At 45.1% G+C, this 18,971-nt stretch overlaps 1 non-coding gene across 1 annotated transcript; it reads left to right on the forward strand.

Annotated features, from left to right (window-relative positions):
• The first annotated feature begins 18,502 nt into the window (after nt 1-18,502).
• LOC144765471 (small nucleolar RNA snR36) lies at nt 18,503-18,679 on the forward strand. Its single transcript, XR_013597451.1, has one exon. It is a non-coding gene; the product is annotated as a small nucleolar RNA snR36 (small nucleolar RNA).
• The last annotated feature ends 292 nt before the right edge of the window (nt 18,680-18,971 follow it).

Consider the following 18,971-nt stretch of genomic DNA (forward strand, 5'->3'; position numbering starts at 1 on the left):
GCAGGAGTAGTAGTTGAGGGGTTGGGTAGGGTTGCGGATTTAGGGGGATTGACTAAGAGGTGATCGTCAGGTGGCTTGAGAGAGGTTGAGCGAAGGAGATTAGGCGTTAGGGAGCGAGTCTCAGTACGCATGTGAGAATCATTGGATGTGTGCAAGTTCAAGGAGCCAAGAGGTGTGTCAGAGGGGGGGGAAGCGGGTCGGGAGGAGAGCATTATTAGAAAAGGTAGGTGACAAGGGGTCAATATGTGACACTGGAGGAGTGGCTGAAGAGTTGGATAGGGGGAGGTTGTGGGTGGAGTCATTGAAGTGCGATCGACAGGAGGTGAGCGAATGGTTACCATTTGGGACTTATTGTTAAGTGAGGGGGCCTGAGTATGCATGGAGGAATCTGTGGGTAAAGGCGATATTGGGGAAGCAACAAGGGAGTCGGGTGGGACAGAAGTTGTGAGGGGTGAGAGGGGGAAAAATACATTGGTGGGCTGGGAGACATTCGAAGGTTGAGAGAGAGAGGGGGACTGGGCGACATTCAGGGACTGGGAGAGAATCGGGGATAGAGGGACCGGGGCGTCAGAGCAGGTTGTAATGTTAAGGGAGCTACAAGTTGATTGAGGGTAATCTGCTAGCTTTGGGGATATGGAGAGGGAGCAGGAGGGATGGGATAAAGGTGGAAGGAGAGTAGGGGGATCATTAATAGAGACATTGAGTGGGACGGGGGATGTCAGGAGTTGTTGGGAAAGGGAGAAGACGTTGGGTGTAAGAGAGCGGGAGGGCGTATCAAGGGTAAGAGAAAAGGGGGTAGAAGGAAAGATGGGAGGGGAGGGAGCGGTAGGTTGAGTGGGGGTTAAGAGGGGGGCCAGGGGGGTCATGTCGGATTGAGAGAGGGATTGTGATAGAGAGCTGAAGTGGTGTTCAAAGATGCATAGGTGGTTTTCGGAAGCTTGGATAAGAATGTTTCCAGATTTAAAAATTGAGATATCGACCTCTCCCGGAAAGGAAGGGGAGGGAGTAGTGGAGAGTTTCAGACCGTATGGGATATTGCGTGAATTTGTGATGGGGAGGTGGCGGAGAAAGAGGCTTTTCCACTTGGAAGTTAGTTTAGTGTAGAAGATGTAGTTGGTGATGATGGAGGCGTTAAGGGTATTGTGGTGGTCCTCAAATAAGGTTTCTGGGTGGAGACAGAGGAGTTTATGTTTGAGTTTTTTTTTACCGTGTTTGGATAGATGAGAGGGGTAGAGGATAGACCAGGTGTTCGGGCTGGTTTTAGTAATGGGTGAGGCTGAGGTAGCGTGGGGAAGCGAGAGAGGAGGCATGATTAAGAGTAAGGGGAGAGGAGGTAGGAGCAGATAAGTAAGGTCAAATAAATAAATAGCAGCACAGGATGCTGAAGAGTATGAGAAAGCTGAGTAGCATAAGAAAGTGGAGTGTACATAATAATCATTAAAAAGGGCAGCAATAAGGTGTAGGGGGAGGGGCTAGGAGAAGCGGGGGTGTGAGAATAATAATATAGACAGAAATGAAAGATATAGTGCCAAAGAGAAATTAGACAGGGAGCAATTCAAGCAGGTAGTTGAACCCGTTGAGCACAATAATATAATAGTTAAAAAAGGGATATAGGTATAATATCAGTGTAAGAAATGACATGGGGACCAAGAGGTAATTAAAACAAAATTAAATTAATTAAGACCTGGATTTGCAAAGTAACATGTTAACCAGAACTGAGAGAAGTAAGACAGATGTAAAAAAGTAACGTGGAATAAAAGGCAATTCACACTGATAAAGGAAAGCAGACTGTGCAAAATAAAATACCACAAGAACTGGGAAAAGTAAGACAGATGTAAGAAAGTAACATGCATAATAACAGGCAATTCACACTGATAAAGGAAAGCAGACTGTGCAAAATAAAATACCACTAGAACTGGGAAAAGTAAGACAGATGTAAGAAAGTAACATGCAGAATAACAGGCAATTCACACTGATATGGAAAACAGACTGTGCAAAATAAAATACAATAAAATAAAATACGAAGAGAAATGGACGTAATATACAACAAATAGCAGAGGGTTTCTAGAGGGGCAGTTCAATTAAGCAGTGTCTGATAGAGTCGGGCTCCCTTCAAAGATGGCTGCCAATTTAGTGCGAAGGAAAGAGTGTGTCTTATCTCTATGTCAGTTTCTCAGCCGGGCCGGGGAGAAAGTCATGGAAAGCCAGGCTAACTTCAAGGATGGCTGGTAGTGGAAAGAGTCCTCTCTCTATGTCAGTTTATCAGGCAGGCAGGAGAAAGCAAAACACTAAGGCAACATAAACAAATGGGAGGCAAAATGGAGGCCCCGTAGGCAACCATCAAGAGCAGGAGACAACATGGGCACCATCACCATGTGAATTACACGTCTAAAATAGCCCCAAGTATCCACAGCACCATGAGGAAACCTCAAGCAAACAGAATAGAAGGGCCTCGATACCCTTCAAAGACACTATAAAATTAAAGTAAAAATAAAAAATAAAAAACAGCACCTCTATCGGTTCCTGAGAACCAGTGATATCTCCAGGATCGAGTCCGTGGTGCAAAACAGTGGCAAGGAGGGGGGGGGGCATCGTCACTCCGTCTCGATTAGGCAGGGCTGTTTAATTCTCAACAAATACTTTCATATTCAAAACGCGGCAGAAGCGGCAACTCCCCTGATGAGAAATGCCCCATGGCACCCTCAAACTTCCGCCGAGAAGGGAATTCGGGGCAGGGGCTCAGCGGGTAAAAGCGACGAAGCCAAGGCTCCAGAGATCAGCAATCTCGTTAGTGGAGCATCGGCACAATCCCGATGTGGAGGGGGGGGGCGGCGGGGCAATGAGTTACAGCAATAGATCTAAAAGAGTGCCGCGAACTGACCTCTCTGCCTCTGTGATCTCAAAGGGGTCGGGAGTACAATATCCCCAGAATTACTTCGTCAGGGGGCTCCAAGCGGCAAAAAGGCAGGGCAAGATCTCTGGGGCAGCGGTCCATAGCAGTCCAGCCCTCACGAGCATCAGGGACGCGGAAATGTCGCAATTCATAGTTGATATTAGAGCATTAATTGGTGTGGTGAGTGGGTGTGCCTATCCTTTCATCGTAATGCAGTCTGTCACTACCGGTGCAGGCTCTACACTGCAGCTCTCACAGCAGACAACTAAATTGTCCTTGGGACCAGAGAATGAGACTAGTGAACGACCCTGCACATTTATGTGCTAATAATATATCTTACCATGGAGGCAGTCAATAACCTTACTTAGTGCATCTAATCTTCCATATGTGCACTGGCCTACGTCTTGTGGACAGGTAATACATGAGGCCTATTATGTAGTTAGTAGTACCGACTGGTGAGAGAAGCAATTTTACAATCTGACGGAACCCTACATTCATTTATGGCAGGAGTATCAGGAGGTATGGGGGGAGATGGGGATTTTTAATCATGCAGGCCCAACAAGATGGCAGCTTGAAACCTGCGCTCTAGCAATCGCTCTTTTCTAACACACGCTGGTAAAGCTATGCAAGAGCTATTGGCTTTGCCAATATGTATTAGTTACGTTGTACATCAGAGTGGCTGCAGTGCAGCATGGGTAAAAGTTAGTAGGGTAAAGGAGAGTGGCATGGAGTGGAGTAAAGTGAAGTAGAGTGAGTGATATGGAGTGGTGTAGAATGGTGTAGAGCAGAGTTGAGTGGCATAGAGTGGAGAGAAGTGAAGAGGAGTGGAATGAACGGGAGTGTCATGGAGTGGCGTGGAGTGATGTAGAGTCTTGTGAAGTGTCATGGAAGAAGTAGAGTGTCATAGAGTGAAAGGGAGTAGAGTGTCGTAGAGTTGAGTAGATTGTCAGAGTGGAGTAGAGTGTTGTAGAGTGAGGTGGCATAGGTGTTGAGTAGAGTGATGCAGAGCAAGCAGATTGTCACAGAGTGGAGTGTCATAGAATGGAGTGGAGGAGAGTGGAGTCGTGGAGGCATTTCGCTAGAACATAAATGCCTCCAAATGTTGTTTATATCACTTCCCATAGTGAATAAACACTTTTTAAGTCTCAAAGTGAGCAAATGGGCCATTTTCTTTCACTTTTACCCCAACACCAAATTTTGTATTTAGTCCCACCTAAAGCATGAAAATCACTTTAAACATAAACACTTTTAACATTGAATAGGGTGGTGTGTCATAGAATAGAGTGGATAAAGTGGAAAGGAGTGGCATAGAGGAAGTTGCGTAGAGCATTGTAGAGTGGAGTAGTGTTGTAGAGTGGCACAGAAGGGAGTGACTTTGAGTAGAATAAAGCATCATACAGTGGAATATCGTAGAGTGTGGTGTCGTAGAGTGGAATAGAGTGGCCCAGAGTGAAGTGGCTTAAATTATAGTGGCGCAGAGTATATTACCATAGAGTACAGTAGTGTAGAGTGCATTGGTTTTGAGTAGCGTGATGCGGAGTGCTTTGGAGTAGAGTGCAGTGGTGTGGCATAGAGTAGAGTGGTGCAGAGTAGATGTCAGTGGCATACAGTGCAGTGGTGTAGAGTACAGTGGTGTATAGTAGATTGTTTCAGAGTAGAGTGAAGTGGCGTACAGTGTAGTGTTGCATGGTAGAGTGGAGCGATGCAGGGTAAACTGCAGAGGTGTATAGTAAAGTGGAGTATAGTAGAGTGGTATAGAGTAGAGTGGTGCAGAGTGCAGTGGCAAGGAGTGCAGTGGTGCAGAACAGAATAGAGTGGTGTGGAATGATGCAGACTGTAGTGGTATAAAGCGCAATGTTGTAGAGTACAATGGCGTAAAGTAAAGTCGTGCAGAGAGCAGTGGTGTGGAGTACAGTGGTGTCGAGTAGAATAGAGTGGCATAGGGTGCAGAGATGCTGAGCACAATGGTGTAGAGTGGCATAGTGTGCAGTGACATAGTGTGCAGTGGTGGAGAGTGCAGTCTTGCAAAGTAGAGTGTCGTAGAGTGTAGTAGCATAGAGTACAGTGGTATATAGGAGAGTGGTGCAGAGTAGAGTGGCGTAGAGTGTTGTGATGACGAGCTCAATGGTGAAAAGGGGTGTATAGTGTAGCAAAGTAGAGCATAGTGGCGTAAAGTGCAGAGGTTTAGAGGAGCTGGCATAGGGTGCTGGCAGTGATGTAGAGTGCATTCTTTTTTTACTAACGTGGTGTTGTGCACACTGGCGTAGAGTGCAGTGGGTTAGAGTAGAGTGCAGAGTAGACTACGGTGGCACAGAGTGGCACAGGGTACAGAGCAGTGGTGTAGAATGCTGGAGTGGCCCAGAGTGGAGTAGAGTGCAGTGACACAGAGTGCAGTGGTGTAGAGCAGTGGTGTAGAATGCTGGAGTGGCGCAGAGTGGAGTAGAGTGCAGTGACACAGAGTGAAGTGGTGTAGAGCAGATTGTTTCAGAGTACAGTGAAGTGGGATTGAGTGGAGTGGTGCAGGGCAGAGTACAGTGTTGCAGGGTAGAGTGCAGTGGAATAGAGTAGTGGTGCAGAGAGCATTGGCATAGATTAGAGTGGTGTAGAGTACAGTGGCATAGAGTGGATTGGTGCAGGGCAGAGTAGAGTGTTGCAGGGTAGAGTGCACTGACATAGAGTAGTGGTGAACAGAGCAGAATATAGAGTAGAGTGGTATAGAGTTTAGTGATGTAGAGTGCAGTGGCATAGAGTGGAGTGGCGCAGAGTGGAGAAGAGTGTCACAGAGTGCAGTGGTGTAGACTAGATAGTTTCAGAGAACAGCAGCATAGAGTAGAGTGGCGCAGTGTGAAGAAGAGTATTGTAGAGTGTATTGACATGGGGTACAGTGATGTAGAGTGGTGCAGAGTAGAGTGGCATAGTGAGCAGTGGCTTAAAGTACAGTGGTGCAGAGTACAATAGCGTGGCATAGAGTGCAGTGACATAGAGTACAATAACGTAGAGTGGCCATTTAGTGAAGTGCTGTAAAGTGTTGGAGTGTAGAGCATAGTGGCATAGAGTAGAGGGGTGCAGAGTAGATTGGTATAGAGTACAGTGGCGTAGAATGCATTGGTTTTGAGTAAAGTGGTGTAGAGTGCAGTGATGCAGAGTGGAGTGCAGTGGTGCAGAGTAGAGAGGAGTGGCATGGAGTGGAGTGGCATAGACTGGTGCAGCATAGAGAGCAGTGCCGTAGAGTGCTGGGGTAGTGCAGAGTGGTGTAGAGTGTAGTGTAAAATTAATTTCGATGCGCGCACTGCATCGCCAAATTCGATGCAGTGCACTCAACGAAATTCGTTTTTTTAATTTATATGTTTACTTTCCTGTATTTAGCAATATTCCGTAGTTTACTACCCCCACCCCACGTCACCCCCCGGCAGCACTCCCACCACAGACCGCTACTGATAAAGTGGAGTACCTTAGAGTGGAATGGCGCACAGTGGAATAGAGTGACATGGAGTGCAGTGACCTAGAGTGCAGTGGTATAGAGTGCAGTGCCGTATAGTGCAGTGGCATAGAGTGCAGTGGCATGGAGTGCACGGGTGCAGAGTAGATTAGAGTGGCTTAGAATGGATTGGCATAGAGTGCAGTGGCATAGAGTGAAGTGATGCAAAGTAGATGGCTAGGAGTGCAATGGCGTACAGAGTGCTGTAGCATGGCATAAAGTAGTGTGGTGTAAGTTAGAGTGCAGTGACATAGAGGGCAGTGGTAAAGAGCAGAGTGGCATAGAGTTCTGTGGCAGTGAGAACATTGATGCAGTGTAGAGTGGTGTTGAGTGAAATGGTGCTGAGGAAAGTAGAGTGGTTCAGAGTAGAGTGAAGTGATGCAAAGTGTAATGGCATAGAGTACATCAGTGTAGAGTGGCAGAGAATAGAGTGGTGCAGAGTAGCATGCAGTAGTGTAGAGTCCATTGGCATAGAGTAGAGTGGAGTAAATGTCAGTGGCACAGAGTGAAGCATTGCAGAATATACTGTCGTAGAGTGCAGTGGGGTTTTGTTGAGTGGCATAGAGTGTATTGGTATGGGGTGCAGTGACACAGTGTGGTGCAAAATAGAGTGGAAAAAAGAGCAATGCTGTAAAGTAGTAAAGTATAGTGGCGCAGAGTATGATAGAGTGGCATACAGTGCAGTGACGTAGAGTACAATGGCATACAGTGGGCATATAGTGAAGGGGCGTAAAGTGTTGGAGAGTAGAGTATAGTGGCATAGAGTGCAGTGGTGCAGAGTAGATTGGCATAGAGTCAAGTGGTGTGGACTGCTTTTTTTAGTAAAGGGGTGTGGAGTGCGTTGAAGTAGAGTGCAGTGATCAAGAGTGGAGTGCAGTGGTGCTGAGTAGAGTGGAGGGATGCAGAGTGGAGTAGATTGTTTCAGAGTAGAGTGGAGTGGTGCATGTTAGAGTACACTGGCATAGAGTAGAGGGGTGTCGAGTGCAGAATACATAACAATGGCATAGGGTGGATTTGCATAGATTGAACTGGTGTAGAGCAGAGTGGTACAGAGTAGAGTGTATTGGCGTAGAGTGCAGTGGCATACAGTACACTGTTGAAAAGTTCAGCTGTGTGTGGTAGAGTAGAGTGGCATAAAGTGGAGTGGTGCAGAGTGGAGTGGTGTAGAGCACAGTGGTGAAGAGTGCAGTGGAGCATAATAGAATAGTGTGGGGTACAGTGCATTGGCATTGAGTAGAATTGTGTAAAGTACAGAGGCATAGATTGAAGTGGTGTAGATTGGAGTGGTGCAGAGTACAGTGCAGTCACACAGTGTGGAGTGGCACTTTGTGGAGTGGTGCAGAGTAGAATGTAGTGGTGTGGGGTGGTGCAGAGTAGAGTGGAGTGTGGTAAAGTGAAGTATGCATGGTGTGGCAATGTACTGACATTACAGACAACACATCTTCAATTGAAATGACCATTGCATTTGTACAGACGTACAATTTTACTGATAAACGTACAGCTCACAAACGATAATGTGTGGATAGGTTATCTCGAAATGTATCAATTTGTTTTGATCATCATCTTAAAAAAAAACTTTCCACCACACTTCAGAATTATCAAAAATTTGCTTTATTTATGGATTTCTAATACTGATATATTTTGAAATATCTGCATAGTTCATTTACAGACATTTAAATTTTGTTGTGCACTAAAACAATAATAATAGTTTACAGCCTACTTCAAGCAGTCTGATTCTCCCAGAAACCCTCTCACTTTGAGGCGTGAGAAAGAAGAGTAAACACCAAGCTTGCTTGGAAGACAGAGCCTTATATTTGACCTATCTCTTTGAATGCACAGCAAATGTGAAAAGATAAGAACAAGATTTAAAGGCCTGTTTACAAAAATAGAACACTGGTGGAAGAATACAGTAAATATGGTTTGGGCAAGGGAAGAGACAAACTTAATCTGGTCAGCCCACAATAAATAGAGCCAGCAAATAGAAAGCAAGCAAATGAGAGTTACAAACCACAACGCCAATGGTTAGCAATGGGCAAATGTATTCCCAGGGAAGATTTCCCAATGTCCCCAAGATGCCGATAGCCAAACCAGACAGCTGCACTGACTGGTAGGCTTTGACCTAAAAAGTGCATGAAACAGAACAGCGTTGAAGACCACATCATGAAATAGGTAAGCCCATGCACTATGGATGAGAAGCAGGCAATCTCTTTTGAAGAGCAACATTGTTTTCCTCTAGATATTTTGTGGGCTTCAGAAATACCTGTGTGCACAAGTGTGCAGAGACAAGACTGTAACCAGAGCACGAAAACTAATACTGAATTAATGTAAGTGCATAGAAATCAAAATCAAATATATGACCTTAAGTGTAACAGGATGGGTAAAAATTGCCATAGCTAATACACCTATACTGCCTAATGCATGCTCTGGCTTAAAAATCAAGGCAATGCTGGCATGTACTGTAGCTGATGTTTATGCTTTCAATGCTGTTCTACTCAGTTTTACCCAGCTTACAGTACTTATACTATAAACGAAATGAACAACCAGAGCTTTGTGCATTCCACTGTCCCAGATAAGTTTATTCTGAGGGAAAATTGTTATGAGAGGAACAAGGGGTGCGGTAGGGGATGGAAAAGATAACTTGAAAGTTCTGTTTGTTCTTATTCTTATTTTATATTGTTTTCTTTTTTTCACTTTAGTTTACACTTTTGAGTAAGTTTACTACTTTTCGGTATACACAAACCCCAAGTGTAAGTTACTGCTGATAATAAAGTACTAAGTCCAGCACTACACATGGCTAACAACTGGTACTGCAACTCCCTCCCACAGAAAGTAATATCCCCCCAATACAGCTGCCCATTTGCGAACCGCCCTCTCTATCCCCTCTCCCCTGTACCATCGCTTTTAGTGGGATCATCAGTTGTTTCTTGGGAAATCTCAGACTCACATGCACCCCAACTGTTCTGATCAGAATGTATGGAAATAACAACCACTCAATGCTTTAAACGTCTCCATGTTATATATATAAAAGAACCTTCATATCTGTGAGTATGAAGAAGTATTTGCATGTATAGTTTTGCAAGATTACATGCCCGAAGAGGATAAGGGTGTGGTTTTGTTGTTCAGTTGTTAGCATTACTTCCGCATTTTATCACGCTGCGTGATCCATGGCAAAATCACCTTTTCTTTCTGTGCCCTAGTATCTATATCTACAGAAACAGGGAGTGATTACGAACAGGCGGTTATAACCTACTATATTTTTTAAGACTCTAATGGCCTTACTGGCACCATACCTGTATTTGCCAACAGGATATCAGCCATTTCAAAGGGGCATTTGCCAGAAAGTTTTCCCTCTGCTGAACTGCAGTGGGTTCGCATTTCTCAGTATCACTGCCTTATGTGTTTTTTAAGGAGTGGTGGCTGGTGCATAGGGGCAAAAGGGGTGCTGCCCCACTAGCCTCAGGACGAGGATCGGGGAGGAGACAAGAGAGACACCACACGCAATGCAGCAGCCTCAAATGAAGGGCTCACTGCCCCGTGTCAAACAAAAATCAGATTCTGTTTTCTTTATTTCTCGGAAGGGATGAGGTCACCAGTCAGAGACATCCTGCGCATGTGCTGGCCGGGGCAAGGACTATTGCTCACCCTCGAAGCACATGCGAGAAGAGTGATGTCATCCTGAAGGGAGTGGCCAGAGAAAGCGAAAAATGCCTGGTTTCAAATGGGACGCCTTTGCTGCAGCCCAGGCGACTTCAGCAGCGCGCCACTGAAATGAATGGCAAGGGGCAGGGCCAGCCCCCCTCAAGATAGAGCAGTGGGTGGCAACAGCTGGAGCACTCCCTTGCCTTCGCGCTAGTCCCAGACCTCCTGATTGGACAATTGGAGCTGAGGGAGTGGGCTGCGGAAGAGCCCGCCGACCGCCGCACAGCTCTGACTCTGGCACCAGGACTGATCGGCACGCAGCAGGTGCGCTGCACTCCATGTGTTGCTGGCTGTGCATTGCTCAGGACGGACACCGGCACCGGCCGCAGTCACAGCACAGCACTGCATAAGACTGCAGACAGGCTGGGGTGCGACAACAGGCAAGTACAATTCCATTTTAGTGTTCGACATGCTCAGGTGGAGCCCATCTACTTTGTGTTTACCAGTCTGACCCCGATGCTGTCTGTACGTGCATCTGTCCCGCCCACATCAATGATTTGGTCGACGGAATGCAGCAAAACCGCCATACAATGGGCATAAAACTCTCCACAAGATCACAGGAGCTGCAGCGCCGTCAAATGCAGGCCTGATTGACTTGCGCTCCGCTGCCGCCGCCGGCCAACTGGGCCGGCTGGTGCTCACTGTTGTGCACTTGCTCCCCGACACCACTGCAAACACTGACCACAAAAGACAAATGCATGTAGTATACTACTGCATAGTCACAGCCACATCATCACTGTGTGTCTCCACCCCCCCACAAGTTCAAATTTGCCCCAACCTGTACGCCATTGTCATCAACCATGTGGGATGACCTTTAGCCATTCATCCTCTCTGTACATCAATCTGACCAGGTGACCACGATGTTGTGCGTGTATCCGGTCCTCCCACCCAACGCTCCGTTGCCGGAATGCGTCAAAGTGAAACTGCCCAACAATATCAACCCCCGCCCTGCATAACCATAGTTACACCGCCACCGTGTCCACTCTGTCCCAACAAGTTCAAATTTGCACCCAATCATGTGGGCCGGCCCACTAGCCATCTCGGGGTCAGAGCCGCTTCCATCCCACCGCTCATGTGCTGCAGTGCTGGAGCTCACCTATTGTGTGTTCACCAGCCCGACCCAGATGCCATGCATCCATGTCCCACATCAAAGCCTGGTTGCACGAACATGAAGTGTGTCCACCCAAGTGATCAGTGAAACTGGCGAGACCCAGATGGCCACCACCCCCAAAACCCCCAAACTTCACCATCACACAAAATGTCCCCATTGATGTCACAACCACACTACAACAATTGTTCTCTCAACCTTCTTGCCCTCCCAAATATGCGATTGAAAACGCACCACCAACCCACTCCTTCCTTCAAAACATTTCAAGGGGGAGAACCCTCCCGAGCCCCCGCCCCACCCCCCTCCCACCACCGGGCACTCAACCCGGACCTCCACGCCATCACCTTGAAATGTCACCAGCCGCCACTGTTTTGAAGTGAAAGTACCTGTATTCATCACAAGACAACTGTACTTTTCATGGCACACAACCAACTCTTCCTTGCTACTGTACTTCCTTAATGGGAGAATGCCTCTCTTCTCAGTATGGTTTGTATACTTGTATTGTCACCTTTGCAGCGTTATTAAGAAGCCTGCCGCACCATTGACAGTACATTGCTCACATTTCTCATGAGGGTTCCACACTTCTCATGTGACAGAACCAGTATTTCTCTGTAGAGCTTCAACACTTTTAATATCACAGTAACCATACTTGTTGGCATGGGTCCCTTCCCACTACAAAAGCTATGCTTTATAGAACAAACACGGTGCATTAGCGCATGGCAACCAAAAGCGCGCCTCTGCTGGAGGAGGAATGTGTGCCATATCTTACTAAATCAAAAATCTTTTTTTTTTTTATTGCTTTTGGTCCCGGATCTAAATTACAAGTTCACAGAATACGTAACTCTTCGGAACAGATTTGGGAAGCCACCTAAAAATACAAGGTTCATACAATATCTAGAATCGGAACATATCATTTCGTTTAGTTGAATTGATCATTGTAAACTTCTTCCCTTTATATTATAAAAACTGCATACCATACAAATTCAATACAAATTAAAAAAACTGCTAAAGAATTAAAAACAATTTATAGCACACAATTTCATTTGGTGCTTTGTATAACAAACTAAATGCTTTATTCACAGAGGAAATCTTGTAACATTTAAATAATGGTTTTAAAAACTTTATGCGTTGGAAGTATAACGCTGAAAAGACAGAAATTACGTGATCGAAGTCCTGGGGCCTTATTTATGAAGGCCTTGCGCCACTGGTGCGTCACTTTTTCCCATGTTAAAAGTGACGCACCAGTGGCGCAAGGCCTTCATAAATAAGGCCCCTGGTTTTCCTGTGAACATAGAGGAAATACTCTTTAATTTCTATTAATATTTTCCCAGGCTCCAGTGACACTCCTTGGAGGCAGCATTTGAAGCCTGGTAAGTAAAAAAAAAAAGGGGCAAATGTTTGCTCTATGTTCCAACTCAAATAGGGCTGCATTCGTTTTATAGCGGATGAGGATCGGACCCATTCACATCTGACCTGGTCGGAGCACGAGGCCATTTCTATTTCCACGCTTAACTCTGGACTTTAGCTCTTAAGGAGAATGTTTAACTTCAGTGCACACATAGCTCCCAGTGTGTCTTACTTTACTTTAAATAGGTCTAGGGCGGTAATAAAGTTTTTCCTAAAGAGGCAGTCAGATCATTGCTCAACTAATATTTCTCTCCAGAGTAGCCTCCTTAAGAAGACTTTTCTTGAGTAAAGTAAATAGTATACCCAGCAGATAACAGTCATCAGCCCCACACGCATGTGCTGGGCGGACCCATTTCCAGGCGGAAGGCACTTACAGACGCTAAGCAGTTCAAGCCACATAGTTTATGGAGGATTTTACCCTCTATAGAGTTCATGGGTGACCAGCAATTGGTTCCCACAATCTCCGTTGCATGCAATAGACCTGGCAAGATTTTTAAACGAAACAAAAGGAGAAGTGTGGCAAAGTGTCTCCTCCCGTGGGTAGTGTAAAACCTTCTCAGACCATTTGCTTGACTCCACGCGTTGGGGCTTAGGTCTAGAGCATGGTCCTTCTCCGATAGGTTAGTACTGGGCAGCTTCCCCAGGTAAGCATAATTTCTGACTACTTCCATTTCTTCTTTTCCCAAATGTCTGCAAAAATGTGCTTTCCTTAAGTGTTGTTTTTCTTTGAATGTCAGAATTTTGCTTTTGGATTGATTAACCCCTTGGCTGCGGCGGTAATTCCGCCGCAGCGCCGGGGGGAGGGTGTGAAAGCGCTGCGCCGCCATGCTCGTGACGGAACCACGCCGTCATGAGCCAGGGGCGAGCTGTGCTCATGACGGCGTGGGCGGAGCAGCCGCAGCATGACGGAACCACGCCGTCATGAGCACACGCCGCCAGTGGCTCATGACGGCGTGGTTCTGTCATGAGCGGGGAAGGGGTTCATTTTTTTTAATGCTCAGCCACATAGAATTGGAGTTGATCTAGCCTCTTTGCAGACCTTTGGGGTACAGGTCTAGTAAACCTATGTCATCCGCGTATAGTAAGCAGCTTATTTTTTTACCACTAACTTTTGTGGGGAGTCCCCTTGACTTGATGTGAGGGCTGCTGGTAAATCATAGACATCAGGGCCGGACTGGCCATAGCGGGCACCGGGCAATCCCCCGATGCGCCGCACAAGTGGGGGCCGGTTTTGGCCCCCTGGGGGCCGATTTTGTACAGGGCCTTTTTTGCAGCATAGCTGCAAAATCGGCCCTGTACCAAAATCGGCTGAGAACCGGCCCCGGCAAAGAGCTCGGCGGCACCTCCAACCCCCCTGAGTGGGGGGGGGGGGGGGCGGCGGCCGAGCACTTGTGGTTCCCAGTCCGGCCTGATAGACATACAGTGAAAACAGCATTGGGGCTCGCAAGCACCCCTGTTTTAGCCCATCATTTGTATCCACTTTTGTAGAGAGACCCTTCTTACCTCACAGCAGGACTTTACACCAAGTCGAAGAGTGCAGTGTGACTATTAAGTGCAACAAAACTTGAAGTATGCCAAGAGGTGTTCATGTCTTCCAAAGAGTGGCTGGGTCTGTTGATCCGGTTAAATGCAGTGGAGAAATCAATGAAAGCTTCATGTACATTTTGCCTTCTTCTACACACATGGTTATGCTTGAATAATTGCAATATTGTCAAGTGTGGCACATCCCGGTCTGAAACCTGCCTGCTCCCTCAGGAGAATCATTTTTTCATGGACCCAACTTTGCAAGTGGACTAAAATGCTTTTTGCTAATATCTTACTACAGCATCAAGCAGTGCTATTTGTCAGTAATTACTCAGGTGATGTCTTGCTAGATATGGTGCATTTTGTCTCCATCCCTTTGATGCAAGGCAGTGCAGCAACATAGTAGTAAACCTTAGCCACAGTCCTCTCGGGGTTTAGAGTGTCACGATTCTTGAAAATGATGGAATTTAAGGATAGGAAGTGCTTCAAATCCCACTGCAATTTTTCTATGCTTGCATTGGCAAATTCATGTTTGAAGAAAGTGATGTAGAACAACAGGATGTCAAGATATTAACACAAAGCACTTAAGCCTGCAAGGACCTTAGTGATTCGTTAAATAATTGGCCAGTCCTGATTGAGATGTTACAGTCACTACAAATATTATGATAAAGAAAACCAGATATTAGTACCGGTATTTCGCATATTACATACTAATATTGGGACCTCTAAAGACTTCCGTTAGTCATTCATCATAGGTAAATGCCTCCAATTCAATCCATCTTTTACACATGCAAGTGTCTGCTAGAATTACTACACAAACACTGGCAGGGCCAGTTGGTCTGGTATTTGCTGCCAGCTGTTTGGCTTTGTTAATGCCTGCTTTGTTTTGCTATTTTATTTTATAAAACATTATTGTGGGAGATGGCAGGCTCTTGCCAATATTTTAAAAAAATGGAAAAAAGGTAAATTATTGTTTTGGTCTTTAAAATAACTATACATTGCCACAATAGTTCCTGGCACAGAAGGGAACTACTTTTAGTGTAGCCTTGCTCCTTGTGAAAAAACAAAATACTGTTACTCACAGGAATATTAGCCAATGCCTGAAGTGGGCTGATCCAATGCCCAATGCTGTAGGAAGATTGGGTGGAATTAAGATGTAAATGACACCACAATAGAACAATAGATGAAGATGTCTGATTGAAAGAACCTAAACATATGCTATCAGTATAATTGCACTAAAGTCGAAAGGTCTTGTCTAACACCAGACCTAATAAAATAATAACTCCCAATGAAACTTCTACAATGTGACATTTTCTTCTTGGACCTCAAAGACCATTACAGTTTCACCCACCTCAGCATGTCTTCAGAAAATCCCATCCATTGCATTATAGGCAACAAGCCAAATCTTTGCTTGGAGTAGAGTGGCTTGATAAGTCAGGAGTAACGCAACTTAGCGCAAATCACAGCATTGTGTTACTCTGTCCTGAGAAGATGTTCCATGGGCGTTGCGCGGGTGCTATCACGCAACTTGCATGGATTTTGATGAATTCCCAGATTTACCATTACTGGTAGACCTGGGAATGCATCAAAATTATATGCCTACCCAGAGGAGGTGTAACAAGGAGAAATATCTTTATTTCTTCTCGTTGCTTCCTCTTTCTATTTCTGCTGCAGTCTGCAGCACACATAGAGTAAAATGCCTCAGGGAATTGTTGTTATGCAGGAAGGTGCACAAAAACAGTCCAGCATGCAACAGAGGCAGCTCTGCACCATGATGCAAGGGTGTTTGCGTTGGTGCTAAGCAGCTCATTGTGCGCCAGCACTGGGAAAAGGATAGGAATGTACCGTATTGGGATACATACAGCGCATTCTTGCTCATCCTCTGTAATGCAGAGCACTAAGGTGACATGCTGTGCTGCGTTACTTTTTTTTATAAATATCAACCTAAATGTTTTAATTTAACAATGACATTAACATGCAACACACAAACTAACTGATTGTGCATTATTCACATTTAGATTGACTACGGCAAATGAAGGCCAGTATTTTAAAATGGCTAACCTTGCCCTCTTGCTTCACAGAGTTTGTCTTTCTTGTTTCTAGGATAAGTTGACATGTACTATTTGGATGTCCCCATGGTTTTCTGTTCTCATGACATTGGTTTATTTGATATGATCCATGCAGAATGCACTAACAAGCTGGTGCAATGCACCTGTAGAGTACAGCGTGGTCCAATGTATCTCATTATGTTAGAGATAACTGTAAGTTTGAAGGACACTTAGAGAATCATCATTGTGTAGCGGATGTACGACATTACAATGCATGCTTTTACAACGCGAGTTTTACAACGCATACCATTACAATGCATAATGCTTTTAGGCGCTGGATAGTGAATTGTTTAATTTACTATTCCAACTCCAGTCCCCGTGGATAGTAGGGAAGGTGTTGGATAGTACATTAAACACATTCCCTATCCTAGAGCGCCCCCCAGCGCATTTCGTTGTAATGGTTTGCGTTGTAAAAGTTGCGTCGTAAAGGCACTGCTCGGTAAAAGTTGCGTTGTAAGTGATGTTCCCCTTGTGTAGCAGCTTGAGAAAATAATTTGTTTATATTTTCTGTGTGTGCCTTAACCTGATTGTTTCATTTTATGGGAACAATGTTTAGGTGAATCAACTTCTTAAAATTGTGCTATTTAAGCTGATTCAATGTAGACAAGAACTCAAAAAATTCACTGCCAGCTTCCTTGCTTGAACCTTAGCTAAGAATCACTCTTTAATGATTTACTACAGAGCCTTTCCCCTGATTAAGCACAGTATGGTGCTCTCATTATAGGAGAACTGATTTTGATAAACTTCACTTTTCATGACAAATTTATAATAGTTTGTCTTTGCTTCATGACTTTTGAATTGCTTTGGAACTCTACATTGATTAATGCACTCATGTATTGATTATTCATTTATAACCAATTTGATGATTTGAATTTGGAACTTTGCTAATCTTTTAATAGGTTTGTGTGGTTTTAAACGTAACCACTCTCTGCCTTCCTTGTGAAGCCGACTGGATTGAATTTTAATGTTTAGCCTTGGTTGGATCTAAAGATCCATCAGACGGGCCTCGAATGGAGGGTGGCAAGAGGCACTGTCAGGTGACCTCTTTAACAAGTAGTGAAGACCTATCGGCAAGACACTAATGGAGCCAGAAGTGAAACAAAGCAGTTGGCAAGTCATCAGAGTGATGGGGAGCTAAAGTGCTACTCTCCACTTTGGGCAAAGAGATGAGGCATCTGCATGCGTAAGGCACATCTATGTCTCTAGCAGACTGTGGCTGACACATGTTGCCCTTCCCTGGCTCTGTGTGTCCCTGATGTGTGGATGTGCTGGACAGAGATAAACAGACTCTGGCTGAAGTACAGTGCTAGAGGTTCCTTGGTGAATGCTACAAGCCTGCAAAGAGAATGAGGGAGAGCGCCTTCCATACACTCAGACAGTTTATTGGATGATGAATTGCTCAGAGTCATAAAAGTAAACTGAAAACTGGATTTTGAGCTGAGCTCAACTGGACTTTATCACAATCACTTAGGGGAAGCTGCAAACTAGTTACTACTGCTTCCGGGGGAGGTGTTTTTGCTAGCCTGTGAAGTGTGTGCACTTCTCAACTCTGTGTTTGCAGGGAGAGACTGAGTGGCTGTTTTCTGCCTTTTTTCTGTTTCCCTAACTAATGAGACTGTGTTGTTTTAGGTGGAGCTGCAGAAAGGAACCTTATCCCTGAACAGCTAAACAGCTCTTTCCTTCATGGACTTCAATTTACCAGTTCAGAATCAACAGAGTACATCTGATGCTGTTAATAGACAGCTGTGGGTTAAAGGCATAGAATACGTGATGCTTTTTCCTGTCACACTACAATGGTGGACCAAGTCTAACACATTACAAAGGGCAAGACCTGAATCTTCTCGCAGGAGTAGATATCTTTTTCTGTGATCATAAGGGACTAGGGGCCAGATGTAGGTAGCCAAATACCGGTCGGTAACGGCCAATTTCGGCAGTTACCGACCGGTATTTGGCTTTTGAAATGTAGGTGGGTCGGAATTTACAGAATCGGTATATTTACCGGTTCGGTAAATTTACCACTTCGGATTTTTCCGAATCTGTAAATATACCAATTCTGTAAATCCATATGTAGGTGGCACAGTTTGCAGTGCCACAGGCCCTTAGGATTTCTTATTTTACCACCCAATCCTATTGGGTGGTAAAATACCGAATTCCAGTGTACATGCACATCTGTGCATGCACACCTATGCCATGTGACACACAGACATGCCCTTAGGGCATGTATGTGTGCCACATGGCACAGAAGCCTGTATTCGGGGTGCTACAGGGTGTCAAAGTGACACCCCGTTCCCCCTGCCAGGATTCGGTATTTACCGATTCTGTAAATACCGAATCGGTATTTCCCATTGATTCCTATGGGCTTCAATAGGAATCAATGGGAAATACCAATTCGGTATTTACTGAATCGGTAAATACCGACTCTTACAGAATCGGTAATTGTAAAATTAAAATTACCTACATCTGCCTCCTTCCAATTTACCTACTCTTAAATACCGATTCGGTATGATTCGGTATTTAAGAGTAGGTAAATCGGAATTACCTACATCTGGCCCTAAGATTCTACAAGGACTCAGTAGCCGAGGTGGTCAATGACAGTGAGCGCCTTGACGCCTTCGAGAATTTGTTCGCATTTTACATGTTGCCAAATCAAATCAAAGGTAAGGTGGAAATATCTCAATGATGCAGGAATTGTACGGTGCTGTCGGCATTAGTGTCCTGAGGTAACTGGGATGTGAATCTGATAACAGTCTGTGA

This window comes from Lissotriton helveticus, chromosome 6 (assembly GCF_964261635.1).
Source record: "Lissotriton helveticus chromosome 6, aLisHel1.1, whole genome shotgun sequence".
In the NCBI taxonomy this organism is placed as follows: Eukaryota; Metazoa; Chordata; class Amphibia; order Caudata; family Salamandridae; genus Lissotriton; species Lissotriton helveticus.